Here is a 14,800-nt window from a genome sequence, read left to right as displayed (position 1 = left end):
TGGTGAAGCTCTTTTTTTTTAGAAGGTGCTTTACCATTAGTTTTGATAGAAACAAAGTTGGTCCAATTTCCAATCTTCTGGAAATTCCTTCCCTACCTTCCTTCTGTTGGTACTATTCTCTGAGGTAGTTTACAGGGAGCAGATCTTCTCGCTATATCTCAAATGGACTGTATTTTAAAATGCCAGTTCATTTATGTAACTAGTCCCCCTGTTATATTTGTCCAAAGTGATCACAATCATGAATGTCATATCATAGTTTATTAATTTTTTTATAGCCATTCTTCCATCTTCATGCTTCTTTTTAATTTTTGCTATGTTGATATACTTTATTTTATCATTACTTTCATTGAAATGTTCATTTAAAAGCTACCTTTTCCTTTTCATTTAAAGTTGCAATTTATATTTGTCATCCATGCCAAATAACCTTTTTTTCTTCAACTAAGTAGAGGATGCAAAGTACCATTTTCTGGCACTGAAACCAAGTGGTAGGGCCTGCTTCTATCTGAAGCAGGCAGACCATCTTCTAGCTGCCTTTGGAGAGCACTTACTGGGCTGTTGCATATACGGCTCCAAGCCATGTCTGGAGAGTAATAGTTAGCAGCGGACAGCAGTTTTGTCAAGGAGTTTTGTTTACCTATGAGGTTATTGACAGGATATCTGGTTTTGACTTTCTCTGAAGATATGAAGAAATGAATAAACATTTGATTCTTACTGTTTGATGAAATGGTATTTACCAAATCAAGTTGTTTTACAATGTAAAATGGCTTATCCTGGAGTAAATGCACCTTAGTGCATTGACTGACACAGTTCTTTTCACGCATGGTAAGGAAGTGAAGGGGACTCTGAGATAATTGCCTATATGGGAGACATCAAAAGCTGGGTAAACTGAACCTTTGCCATTTGTTCAGTCCAACAAAGCTTTTAAACATGTATGTGATCTGACTGTAATTAATACAGCCTTACACAGGTTTAGTTATATATGCAGTTTGGCATTAAGTTGGATTGACATTTATCATTTTATCCAGTAAAAAGCATAGAATCATAGAATTACAGAATGGTTTGGATTGGAAGGGACCTTAAAGATCATCTAGTTCCAACCCCCCTGCTGCAGGCAGGGACACCCTCCACTAGACCAGGTTGCCCAAAGCCCCATCCAACCTGGCCTTGAAACACTTCCAGGGAGGGGGTATCCACAACCTCTCTGGGCAACCTGTTCCAGTGCCTCACCACCCTCATCATGAAGAATTTCTTCCTAATATCTCACCTAAATCTATCCTCCTTCAGCTTAAGGCCACTTCCCCTTGTCCTATTACTACTGTAAACAGTCCCTCTCCAGCTTTCCTGTAGTCCCCTTCAGGTACTGGAAGGCTGCAGTTAGATCTCCCTGGAGCCTTCCTTTCTCCAGGCTGAACAACCCCAACTCTCTCAGCCTGTCTTCACAGAGGAAGAGCTCCAGCCCTCTGATCATCTTTGTGGCCCTCCACTGGACTTGCTCCAACGGGTCCATGTACTGCTTATGCTGGGGCCCCCAGAGCTGAACACAGTATATTGCTGGGTCATGTTGAGCTTCTCATCAACCAACACCCTCAAGTCCTTCTCCTCAGGGCTGCTCTCAATCCATTCTCTGCCCAGCCTGTAGTTGTGTTTGGGATTGCCCTGACCCACGTGCAGGACTTTGCACTTGGCCTTGTTGAACTTCACGAGGTTCACACAGGCCCACCTCTCAAGCCTGTCAAGGTCCCTCGGGATGGCATCCCTTCCCTCCAGTGTGGTGAAACACTGGTTGAAATAGGTCGCTGTATGCAAAGATAATATAAATAAAAAATAATAATATAATATAAAAAAAAATATTAAATCCATCAGCTGTAAGACACTCTATGAAGAAATGCCAGTAACATTATCCCCATGTAACTTCTCTCTTGCTGCTCTGAGTAAATAGTTCGTTAAGGCCACTCCGTATGTATTGACCCACAAATGAGCAACCCTTTTCAAGTTTTCAGCTCAGATATCCTGCAAAGGAGGATATTCAAAGATGTTTGCTTTATTCAGTGCTTAAATGCTTAACCATTTATTAAGTGTTTTGTGAAGCAGAACAGTTTAATTGCTCTGCAAACAGTATCTACTCTACAATAATTCCTTATCTTTTGAGCTAACTTTTGAAATGATTAGTACAGGCTCATTCATGCAATGAGCTCTGGGTCCTGACAGGAGCCTGTGTGGATTCTGCTGTGGGATTTGAGCATGCCTACTTACTTTTTTGTCTAAGCAAGAAATAAATATGCTTGACTACAAAGGAGGGTATATCTACAGCCTGTTACTGTACTTGTTAATAGAAATATTTTAGTATGACTGGATTGATAGTATCCTCATTTTACCTTTTTGCATTAAAAACCCTCCTAGCTTTTAGAATACATGCTTGCACTAATTATGTTAATTTTATCTGCCAAATTTTTCCAAATAATGAGCTTCCCTTTTCAAGACCTTGTGTTTTAGAAAGAGCTATGCTCTAGTACTCTGAAAATCTGATACTTCAATGGCTCTCGAGCTAGGTTGCAAGAATGCTGGTGTCCAAAATTCCTAAAATTTTTACTATCATCAGGACTATTTAAATTACAAGATTTTGGAGGGCAGGAGTACTGGGCTGGTACAGCAACTTTCACCCACCAAGACTGTGATCATGCAGTATGGATAAGTAGTAAAACCACTGTATGTTACCCCTATGGTTTATTTTTAGAAAAATATTCTGATGCTGTCAGATAAAATTGAGATTTTTATTTTCTGGGCAGTGTTAGTTAATAAGACCAGAAAGAGCAATGTAAATATGAACTAGGAAATGGAGAGTGAACAGCATGAAGCTACTATAAATATATCACATTATAGCTATTATAGATGGCAAATAGTTTCTAAAAGGGTACAACTGCTGCCATGTTACTTCTGCACTATATGAATAGATAAAAGCATCAATATTTTAATAAATGTGGATATACATATTTAGCATCTCTACAGAGCCATAAGCATGCATGGTGCTTTACAGATAAATGAAAATGATGTCTTCTTACCCCAAGGAACTGAAAATCTAATTTAGATACAATGCATGACGAGATGACAAACAGAAAGCTGGATGAGAGGTAAAAAGAAAACTTGGATCAGAGTTGTGAAATGCTTTTTACTACAGTTGCTCTTCCTTAATTTATGTAATATATGTTAAGGATGACATCTAGACCAAAGATGAAGGCTGCCAATAAAAAGGTAATTGAAACTACTTAATTTTGAAAAGTGGAACCTTCTAAAAGAGGTAATAGAGTTTCATAAAGTCTATGGAGGAGAGCAGTGCAAATAGTGGGTAAACTATTGCCCAAGACAGCTGATTGAGAAGAGCAATGAAGTTATTCCATAATCTGGATGGTAGAAGATTATTAATAATGCTGAGGGGGAGGAAAAAATTAATTAAATGAATTTTAAGTTGCAGAGGGCTGCAAGAAGTAGGCACTGGAAAGAGAGTTGAAGTTAGCAGGAATAGAAAGTAAAGAAGTTGAGGATGATGTGATGTGATACAGGCAGAGGCAAATAAGAGGGAGATGAGCAAGAATAAATGTGAACAAGCAGGACTAGATTTGGAAGTAAATAGAAAACATATGAACATTTAATTTGGAGTCAGCTAGCAGGTCAACAGTAAAAAATGCAGGGCAAATAGGAGAAATTATTGCGAGGAGAAAGGCATGGGTAAAGCTTAAGATTCAGATGGTGTTAATTTTCTCCTTAAATATGCTTGAATGAAGCAGAAGAGAAAATGAGATACAGAGAATGCTGACTGCAATGGGAAGTGCAAAGCAGAACTAAAACTGACAGTAGGCAAGGTGGTGCAGTTAAGAGGATTTAAAAAAATGCACCTTAAGTTAAATGCAGTCCCTTCTGGACAGCTTTTTTTGTCCTTTTTTCCCTCAGACTTCTAAGATTTGTTATAAAACCTTTTATATATTGTCATCGCTGCACACTTTGACCTTGCTCTCATGAACTAACCATTTACTCTGTGTTGTAGATACGTATAAGCCTGCTTTTGCTGCATTCCCATGCACATAAAACAGTGAGGTTATAATGCAATACTGTAGTTCATGAAAATATGATTTATTGTTAAATTAAATATGGATGTCATAATGTGAGCCCCTCGGGTCAACTATAAGCTTGAATGTTATTGAAAGAGCTGCAGCAGCAGCTCTGTTTCTTCATTGCCGCTGACAAAAATGCCTCTACAAATAGAACACAACAATGCAGACATCTTAAGGAGTCTCTGAGATGTGCTGTCCCTGGCATAACATTGCCATGTGACATTTTCAAGAACTATAAATACATTGACTGCATTATAGTGTAAAAGTTAAGAAGCTTTGCAGTAGTCACTGCAGAAGCGTTAAAATCAAGCTGAATTTGTTGTGAATGCTATGAGGGATTCAAAGCTTTAAAAAAACCCACAACCCAAACAAAACAAAAAACCCCAGAAATCCCTAAAGTCATAAAGATATAGCTAGCACAGAACAATGTCTTTATCAGATTTTTATATAGTTTTAAAAGATCCAGAATACATAAGTATGGTTGCATAAAGTTCCAGTTAAATGCCAGTTTTATAATTTCACATTATGACAAGAAAAGAACAGCCACACATAATTTCTTAGGAAAGATGTCTGAAACCACCTCTAGACAATAGAAATGACCACTTTGTAGCAGTATCTTCCTGTTACTGGTAGTCTATATCTCATTTTTTCACATTAATCCTTTAATCTGAATGTTTTAATCTGCAAAAGTAAGCTTTTTTTTTTTTTTTTTTAACTCTTAACCAGCAATTTTGCAATGCAAAATTAAGAAGGAACATTTTCTTTCTCCAACATGCTCTGTAATCTGCCTTCAAAGTATCTTCAGTGAAAATAACAAAACACAGTTCTGTGCTCGTGCTGGGAAATTTTCTACTGGAACCATGGTAATAGGAGCCTGGTCAGTACACCAACAGAAGAGGATTGTCTCTCTGAAACAAAGATATATGAGTGGATTTCTTGCTCACCAGTGTCTTGATTTTGACCGAAAAATTTAAATTAAAAGCAAGATTATGCAATAGCTGCTGGCTGTCTCTGGGCCGGTGGGATGGTCCCTGGGGAAAGGGCTGCAGAGGATGCAGGAGCTTTGCGTGAAGTGTTAGGAGGAGGGTAGCTAGACTGAGCGTTGCAGCAGTTTGTTCAAGTTGTAGGGAAGCTGGATGTAACCAGTGTGTCACATCCCCACACAGTACCTGGGATGTGCTTTGATTCCAAAGTAACCAGCCCCCAGTGAACTGTTAGTTTTTCAACAGCATGAGCAACTGCAGCACAGAAATAGTTCCTGCTCTGTAGGGGATAGATACCGTGTGGGAGGTTTTGTGACTGCTAGTTACCTCAGAGAGGAAAACCTAAATATTTAGGCACTGTGGATGCTGTACTGCTGCTGGATAGCTCGTGATTAAGCCCCTAATAGAACCTCCTTTGGGGTATTACTTTTGTTATAGGCGGAGGATTTGCTTTGCTTAGATGGAAGTATGACTGCATTGTTGCAGCAAAATTCAGGAGTCCAGCTTTGTTGCTGGTTGCCTCAGCTGTGCACGCAGAGATTGGGGATCTCAACAGCTAATCAATGTCTAATATCCAAATCATATCTATGCGGCCAGAAAGTTAGAGGCAACTATTACTCACCTTGCACATTAGAGATTTCCCTTAGGAAATTATTTGTACGTATAAAACATAATCCCCATATCAGAAGTAGCTACTGTAGGATTTTTTATTCTGCTTTTTTTGTTGTACAAGATGAAAGATAATGGCTTCTCCACTGGAAAAAAAACTCACAAATAAAAAGGAGTGATTTTGGCCTTTATGATGAATAAACAGACTTTTATGAAAATTGTGCATTTAAATTCGTCAGATGTGGATTGCACAAAACATCATTGGGTTTGGTATCAGTTCTAAGCCACATGCTTCATTTGGAGTTACTTTTCAGGAGAAAAGTATCCTCTGAATCCACAGAGGCACGTCATAAAAAAATACTGTGCTAGTGTTGTGTCTTTGAGACAGGTTTTAATTTAAATCTCCTCTTTTTCAAGATAATTCAGTTTTAAATAACTCAGGCCTGTTATGTGCATTCTAAATGCCTTTCCTAGGATTATATATAGGATCACTCATAGAAGAAACTAAGTTAATATATAATACAGTTTGGCTAAGCTTTTCTATATAGGCATACATCTTTCCTGGAGTTGAGAGATAAGTCCAGTTTATTAGAATAAACATCTCTATTTAGATACCTATCACTTCTTAGTCATAGATTTCTATTCCAGAAAATGAGATTTTGCATTTTAATATACAACAGGAAACATATTTCTTCTTAGGGCAGAGCTCATTACCAAAAATATTATTAAAATTGATTCAATAGGTATTAGAGAATTAGTGAGAAAGCTATTAAATGTAGTAGTACTGGTACAACTTTTATCTCAAGAAGTTCCTAAATGATGATTCCTGAGTGTTTTCCATGGGAAGTATGAACGCCCTGTTTCTCATCATTCTGTCTAAATATCTACTGTTGACCGCTTAAGTAGATGGACCTGTGATATGATTGTCCTTATGTTCATTTGAGAGTCACTGACAAATGGGTCTTTTCCAAGACACGTTTTTAGCCATGCAAATAGGAGAATGAATAAGAAGAGAACCTTAGTTAGTGTCTACTATATTAAAAAAAAAAAATTAAAATCTGCATTTTGAAGTGCTTGGATAGCTAATAGATTGCTATCCAGCTTTCAAACTAGTTATTTTTCATGATGTTTCTGTGATAATAATAGCTCATCATTTGATTTCATGGGAGTTATTGTCATTCTAAAGGGCTGAAAATGATGTAAATGCAGCTGTACAGGGAATATTACAATGTCAAATGAAGCAGTGTCATTGCCGTTCTACGTATATGCTGCTACAATGTCAAGATAAAAGGAAAGAAACCATATTGATCAATAGAGCAAAGTATCAGAAGTGATTGGATAAAATGCTAACAATGCATTATCTGTTATAAAGTCTTATTAAATGAAAATGCAACTTTCAGGCTATAACAGTGCATTGAATTTGAACTCACATATGTCTGAATGTTTAAAGCCACTGCAGTTTTTACTGAGCAAGTGTATGTTCCTTCAATGCATTAACACATACATTCAATATGACCTACTTTATAATTGCTGTGGGAGTTTGCCTTTGCATTTTTTGATAGCTCTGTTCAGATTCTCAACCATAGCATTGCATTGGTTTATTTGCATTGAATCAATTTTGCTAAAGGATCTCCCATTTTTATACAAAGAAATACTTAGCTTCATTACACAGGGAGTGAAATATCTCGATCTCAATTTTAAACTAGGGAAATTGAGGTAGCACAAGTTCAGCGTAATTTAGCTAAGGTCGAAAAGCAGATGAGGTAATAATAGGAATAGTACCTGGATTTTTCTGCTCTCCTGTTTTGATTCTGCTGTGCAATGTCACATTCCTGCTGCTAACAAACACATTTTGAAATAAACATTCATATCGGAGAATATGAAGATCTACATGAATGCACAGTATACATCTATCAGAAACACTAATGGGAAAGTCATCTACTGAACTCGTATAGTAGCTGGAAATTAAATACAAAATGTTACTATTTCAAATATATTAAAGACGCTTATCCTTAGTGAGGCAAGTCTGATGTTTGAACAGAAGATTTCTGAGGAGTTAATAATTCTATTATATGGTGGAATAATTTGCCCAGGAAAAAGGTGGACGATTATATTTCTGGGAAATGAAAAATCAAACCATCAAATAGTAAAACAAGTGCAAGGCATTATTCCTCTATACAAATGCTGCATCTATCTGATGCTTATATTTAGAATATATAAATTGGAAAAAAACCCCATGTCTTTTACTTCTTCATGCGAGGATAACAAAAGACCAGCTACATGAAGTTTTCTAGACTACCCTAACAATTTGCCTTCAGAAAGAAGTAAATGTAAGAAAATGCAGTGCTCAGAAGGAGAATTAATTTTATCATGTTCATGAATGCTTGAAAAGAATTTACTTTTACATTTAATTTTCTTGCAATAATGTAACAATTGAATGTATTTTCCTTGTTATTCCCCAAGAGGAGGAACTTTCTGTGGGTGTCACTATTTTATTCTGGAAAAGTAACACCTGAAATTAAAGACCTTCGTGATATTTATAGCCATTCTGCATTCTACTCTCCAAGTGTGCATCCTGGCACATTTACACAGTGTAGAAGTGACTTGGAAGCATCAGAATATAGGGGTATTTTTACCATCTTGCATGGGAGATAAAATCTGGAGTGAATTGGAGTTGCATGACAAGTATTTGCTAGTGTTGGGCTCAAGGGTTAATTGCCATTTAAAGGAAAGAAGAAAACGCCCTGCAATGGCTGTTTGCAAAACAAGGGAAGGATGTCTGGAAAGGTTTCTTCTCCTGCATCCCACATCATATCTCATCTGTGTTTCAGTTATTAAGAAGCCTTTAAGTTACTTCCATGTTAGTCTTCCTTTGTTTGTATTGCCTTGGTGACACCAATAGGTTAGGCACAGCAGAGTTCCGAATTCCTAGAAACTGCCTGTCTCCTCAGCTAAAGTGTAATTTTTGCTGCTGCTGTTCTTTGTTTTCTCTAATTTACTGGAATTCAGGCAACATTGGTATGGAATGATAAAGTTTATATGGATGTTAGCAGGGGCTATGGGAGCTTTAGTAAAGGGCTTAAGCAAAAAAGAAAAGCTTTGATTTTCCAGAAAGGATCAACTGTAGTTCATATGCGCCTTAGGTATTTGAATGTTTCTAAAAAAAGTCAGATGTTCAAAACCCAACAACAGTACTTTGCCATCTCCTTTCTTGGAAGTGTAAGAAACTATACTAAGCATAAGTTTACAAAAAAGTGTTCAAAATGATGTGGTTTTAAATACCATGTGTCCTTTATAATGAATTCTTATTGATTATTGGATGATTTAAAAAAAAAAAAGGCAAAACAATGCTTGTGCTACTGTGAATACAGGGTCAGCACTTAACAGTGAAGAGCTCATGCAGTATATTTTCTGCCAGGGCTAATACCTTCACAGTAGTAAGTAGCCTCCTGCTGTAACAACTGAAGCTGCCATGCACTTTTCAAGTTTATTTCTCAGTCACCGTGCATTGTAGAAATCCAATCTGAAGATCATAAAGGAATGAATAAGCATGGCTGAATGCAGAGCCAGAGACAAATGCTTTAGTCCTTGCAGAAGGGGGGGAAGAGAGTGCTTTTGGCTTCCGCAGCTTCTGAAAGTCATTCGAAAGCTCTCTTGGACTTGCATGCCTTTTATATCCACAACTCAGACTGTCGCCTCTGATCTCAGCAACCAGCTTCACGCTCGTCTGGCAGTCTTTTTCTCATGAGCTACCCCAGCAGTTATGATCAGCTGGGCGCATAAGTAAACAGTTCCCAGGTTCTACATCCCTCCCTTTACTCAACATCTTTATAAGCTTCTAAAATGGATCTTTCACTAAGAAATACAATTTGTGGAGTCAGAGTGGGGCAAAATCATTAGTCTCCTCTCTCAGGTGTCGGCTCTGCAGGGCAGGCATTGACTTGAATACTGGACCTGCATCCTGAGACTTCAGTAATCCCATGCTTTATTAATATAGGTTACGACTTCAATCAGGGTCATGAAATCCCAATGCTTTTTGTATTCTTTTGACTGTTGTGGATTTTTTTCTGTTCTTATTTGACTACCATGGCATTTCTCCTTTTTTTTTTATTCCCTGCTTGCCTTACCCCAGTTAGTCCTGTGTTTTCCAGCAGGCAGATGCTGATTCTCCTCATCCATGTGTAATCCCAATGAAATTTTCATTTTCCATATTATGTAGTCTGCCGCTATTCACCTTTCTAAACACAGGCAATAGGAGTCCAAGGGAGAAGAATTCACTAACCTCCTGGGGAAACTAAAAATGATCATAGTCTAGCAAGTCAGTCTTTAAATGTCCTTTGCCCATTCCACCCTCCCCTCTGCTACTCTTTAAGTATTTAAATCTGCCCCCTACCAGTCAGACTTCCTCACCAGATGGTGCCTTCTGGAGCTCTGCCTTTCTTCAGAGGATGAATAAGTACAGCAAAGAGCATAAGGAACTGGTGAGACAGCTACTGGAATATTTCATCAGTGCTAGTGTCCACTTTTTTAAAAGGATGGTGAAAAATGGGAGACAGTTCAGGAAGGAGCCGCAAAAATGATTTGAGGGCTGGAGAAAATGCCTTACTGTGGGACTCTAAAAGAGCTCAATCTGTCTAGCTTATCAAAAAGAAGATTGAGAGGTGACTTGATTACAGTGTACAGGTACCTTCATGGGGAAAATATACTAGGTACTAAAGGGCTCTTTAATCTGGTGGAGCAAAGCATAAAAAGACCCAATGGCTGGACTCCAGACAAATTCAAATGAGAAATCAGCCACATTTTTTAACAGTGAAAGCGATTAAACATTGGCACAAATTATCAGGTGGACTGGATTCTGCACCTCTTGCCTTCACATCAGTGCTGAGTGTAGTTTGGAAGATATGCTTTAGCCAACCATAAGTTTCACATACATTCCAGGGAAAGTAGTGAAATTTAAGAGCTTGTGGTTCACTGAGGGTCAAACTAGATGATCTTATGATCTTTCAGGTTTTAGTTCTATAAATTTAAAAGTGCTGATGACAATGACTGTCCATACATCATGAAAAGCAAGCTGGTGTGAGGTGTACCCTTGGAATATTAGACACTGCTTTTGTGGAAGTACATCTGTATAAATAATTATTTTATTGGCCTAAAGACAAAGCTAAAACAAAAACCCAAACCAACCGACCAAAAAAAACCCAAAACAAACCAAAACAAACCAAAACAAACCAAAACAAACAAACAAAAAAAGGAAAAGACTGGTCCAGAGTATATGCTTTCAATATTTTGATTATTTTAAATTATTATCATTTTTGAAGTCAGGACAATTTGAAAATGCATACCTCATTTTTTAAAGAAAAGTCAAGCTGTTTCTTCGGGTAGATTTTTGATTTGAATATTTGTACTTTCCCCAATCTTTTCACATTGCTTTTCTTCTGGCTGAAAGAATTCTACCCATCTCACACCATAATTGTTTTTACAGTATGCTTATTTTCAATGAGAAACCACCCAGGATTTGTCCAGAAAAACAGGGAAACATGTTCCATACTAATGCTCATTGGTTGTTCTCACTTGTTCTCCTCTCTAAGAATCATTATCATTTATGCAGGCAGTGTTAGGTTTTTAAATGATGTAATCATATATAGGTGTGAAACAGTAATGGCTTTATCTTTAAAGATAAAGATTTTTTAAAAGGTTAATTACATTCCACAAATCGTTTTAAAAGTAGAATGTTAATATTATTGTAAGGCTCAGACTTGGAAAGAAATTCCCCTGGCTAATATATGCCATCTAACCCCAATACGCTTCCTTCTTTTATTCCCATTATTGCTACTGTTTCCAAGTCCTGCATGAGATTATTCCTCTCTTTCTTTTGTGTTTATTCATACAGCTGTCAGTAACCATGTTTCCTCTCCTCCAGTCATAGACAAGGCCCTCCAGGCCATGCATATTTACCTTTTCTCTTGGTCTTAACTCATAATTCATTTTTTCCATCTCTTGATCGCTTTTGTTTTTCTTTCAACTACATTCAATTTCTCACTGTCTCTCCAAACAAATCACACCCAGAACATGAGACCGTACTAATAACAAGTGTTGCACGGTTGTGATTGCCGATCTGACAGGCAATACGTGTTTCAAGCAAACTCCAGCGAAATTTCAGACAAGGAAAAGACAAGGAGCAATCTCAGGTCTAAGTCTGGGGAAGGGATGGAGGTAAAACTACCAGCCTGATGTGGAAAGCGGAGTTGCGTGTAGCACGGCTTAGTGGCTGAAGCAGGAAGACAAAGGGCTCAGGAGCGGTAAAGAGGAGAGTGTGGCAGCAATGAACCTCGGCTAAATAAAAGTTGGAAACTCTGCTCTAGCCAAAATGAAATATTAGGTACAGGAATTTTATGAGATTTTAGCCACCTGGATTTCAGGAGATGGATTCTCACAACTCTCCGCATGTTTTACTGGTATTACCTCTTTTCGCCACCCATATAAATAGTGGGAGCAGCAACCATAGTCGTCCTTTTTATCTCACCAGCTGCAGCTTTGCCCTCCTTGTTTTACATGTATGTGGATAATGCTTCTCCTTCACATTGGCCAAAAAAAGCCCTGCATCAGTGCAGTCTTTCAGTCTGAACTACCACCTCTATTTTCTGTAGGTCACAGGCCCTCATGATTTGGCCTGGATGTTCCCTCCCTCTGTGCCTTTTCCCATGTCATAGGCTATCCCCCAGAATTGTCTAAGTATTCAAGAAGTAGTTCATCCTAGACAACTAGACAGCAAGGACGTACGGAAAATGGGAAGATAGATTCCCTTTTCTGTGTACCAAATGTAAACAGACTGGGGAAAGTATTGAAGTTAGAGATTAGACTCCTTAATTGAACAGTCCCTAGTCATAATAACATCACTAACATGGCAGCATGCTGTTACTAGTATGTGGAGAGCAATGGTTTATTTGTTTCTGCGGTATCAATTTTTGTTATTATTTTTTTAAAAGTCGGCTGTGATCAAAGGCTCGAATGTGTATGTGCCTCTTCGCTGCAGTCAGTCTGAGCCTGTTGCCAGAGCTCGTGCCTGTTTTTCATTTATTCTGAGTAAGTGTCTGAATAATATAGACAGTATATTCTGTGCGTGATCTGTAACTGGAGGTGGCAGTGTTCTGCTACATCCTCTCCATAGTCAGTTTTAGTCATGGAAAGTCCATTTTAATTCTCTCAGTCTTAATCTATTGCTTTTAAATAAGCAAAGCGTGTGCACCTGTTTGAAAGTTGTAAGAGAGAAGATTAATATGATATGAAAAATGTCTTTACTTAAACAAAAAGGTTTTCCAGAACCTTAGTTTTATTAATTTATAAGCAATGTTTATAAATTACATACAAAACGTACTGTAGGCTAGCATCAGTTCTGTGTGCAACAAAGGCAAACCGTGTTCCAACACAGGAGACATCCCTCTTTGTCACGGGTAGCTGGAAGTATGAATATGCTGCACGGTTGCTATAGTTATGCAAAAGATTTCAGCAAAAAACCGCAAGCTAGGCACTGTGAAACCAAAACCTGGGTTTAGCTCCCTACTAGTAATAACCACAGCCCTGCTCCAGAGGTGACCTTTTTTTCTTTCCAGGGGTGAGAAGCCGTTCGCTTTGTGGAGCAATGAACACTTTGCTAGTCCTTCAGAATTTGACAAATTGTGGGAGATTTTAGAGGAGCGGAGGCCTGGCTGGAGATGAGCTGAAGGAGAGAGTCTGCTACAGCATCCTGCTCCCCTACACTGGTCCCAGCTGCAAAAATGACACTGTATCTGTGTATTGATTTTTTTACCAGCCAAACCACTGAGTGTACCTGAATCTGTAAAACAATGGAATATTGATCTATTAAAGAAAATGATCTATTGAAAGTATCTATTCTCTTTACTAGTCCAGGGTGCAGAGAGACATCTATTTGCTAATCTAGCCAGGCATATCTGCACTGCAGCCACCAGTTTGCACCATCTGGGTGTAAATTTAGCCCACACCTCCTCTTTAAAAATACCTAAATACTGGTTAAATCTCCCACTGTCAGTTCCCAGATATGCCGAGCGGGTTGCATGGAGCCAGAAGAGCTATTAACAGGCAGAATTGGATTTTTTTCCCAACTAGCAATTTGTTTAACAGGTTTCCACTGCAACTCCTAAATGATTTCACTTAAAAGGACACTGTGAATGTTAATTAAAAACATTCATTAGAGTTTTAATAATTCCTTAGAGGCTTTAAACACAAACCTGTTTCTGTACCAAAAATGTTTTTCTTCTTGTCTTCATCCGTCTATTTTGGGGAAGCCAATGTGTGTTGCTGGACTGTTAATATCGCTTCACCTCCTGCCCCTTCCTTACTTTGAGGAAAAAAGTACACATTTGATTGGTGATGAGGAAAAGTCACACTCAAATTTAAATTGTTTCTTTTCCAATGAGAAATTGGAAATCAGAACTGAAGCCCAGCCTTTATTTGATTAGAGTGTGGTTTGTGCAATGTTGTTTAGGTATGTAAGTATGATACGGTAAATCTGTCCTGTTACACCAATGCAACCTTGAAGTCTCCATTAGAATGGTATCAGTATAGCTGGGACAAAATTTTCTAATTTACCTGAATGTGTATTGATCATTTTTTGCGAGTGGTATTGCTAGGCATAAACTGTGGTCTGAAGATGTCTGAACATGCCGCATCATAGGTGAAATTCAGGATTCCAGAGTCAGTGGGAGGTTTGCCATTAACTTCAGTGTGAGCAAAATATAATTCTACATGAATATACACTCCATTTAGTAGGAAGTCCTAAGTCCCCTCGTCATTCACAAAAGGGAATGGATATCTTTTGAATCTCAGAGGATGTGCAGATTTTGAAATCTTTAGGTATTTTTGACAGTATTTCTCAATTCTTTCTGCATATTTCCATACAGAGAAACATAATTCAAATATTTAGACTTTTGTAAAGTGTGACAATTGTGATGCTGTATGGCTGTCTTTGTGTCATGCTTCTGTGTTAGCAACCCAGATTGTCACTCATATTACTGGAATTTGATTTCCTTTTTTGATCTTTCTCTTGTTCTTTTTTCGTTTATGCTGTAGAAATCTAAGCCTCAG

This window comes from Balearica regulorum, chromosome 4, assembly GCF_011004875.1.
Source record: "Balearica regulorum gibbericeps isolate bBalReg1 chromosome 4, bBalReg1.pri, whole genome shotgun sequence".
Lineage (NCBI taxonomy): Eukaryota > Metazoa > Chordata > Aves > Gruiformes > Gruidae > Balearica > Balearica regulorum.
The sequence above is the reverse complement of the archived record's forward strand: the minus strand, read 5'-3'. Positions refer to the sequence as shown.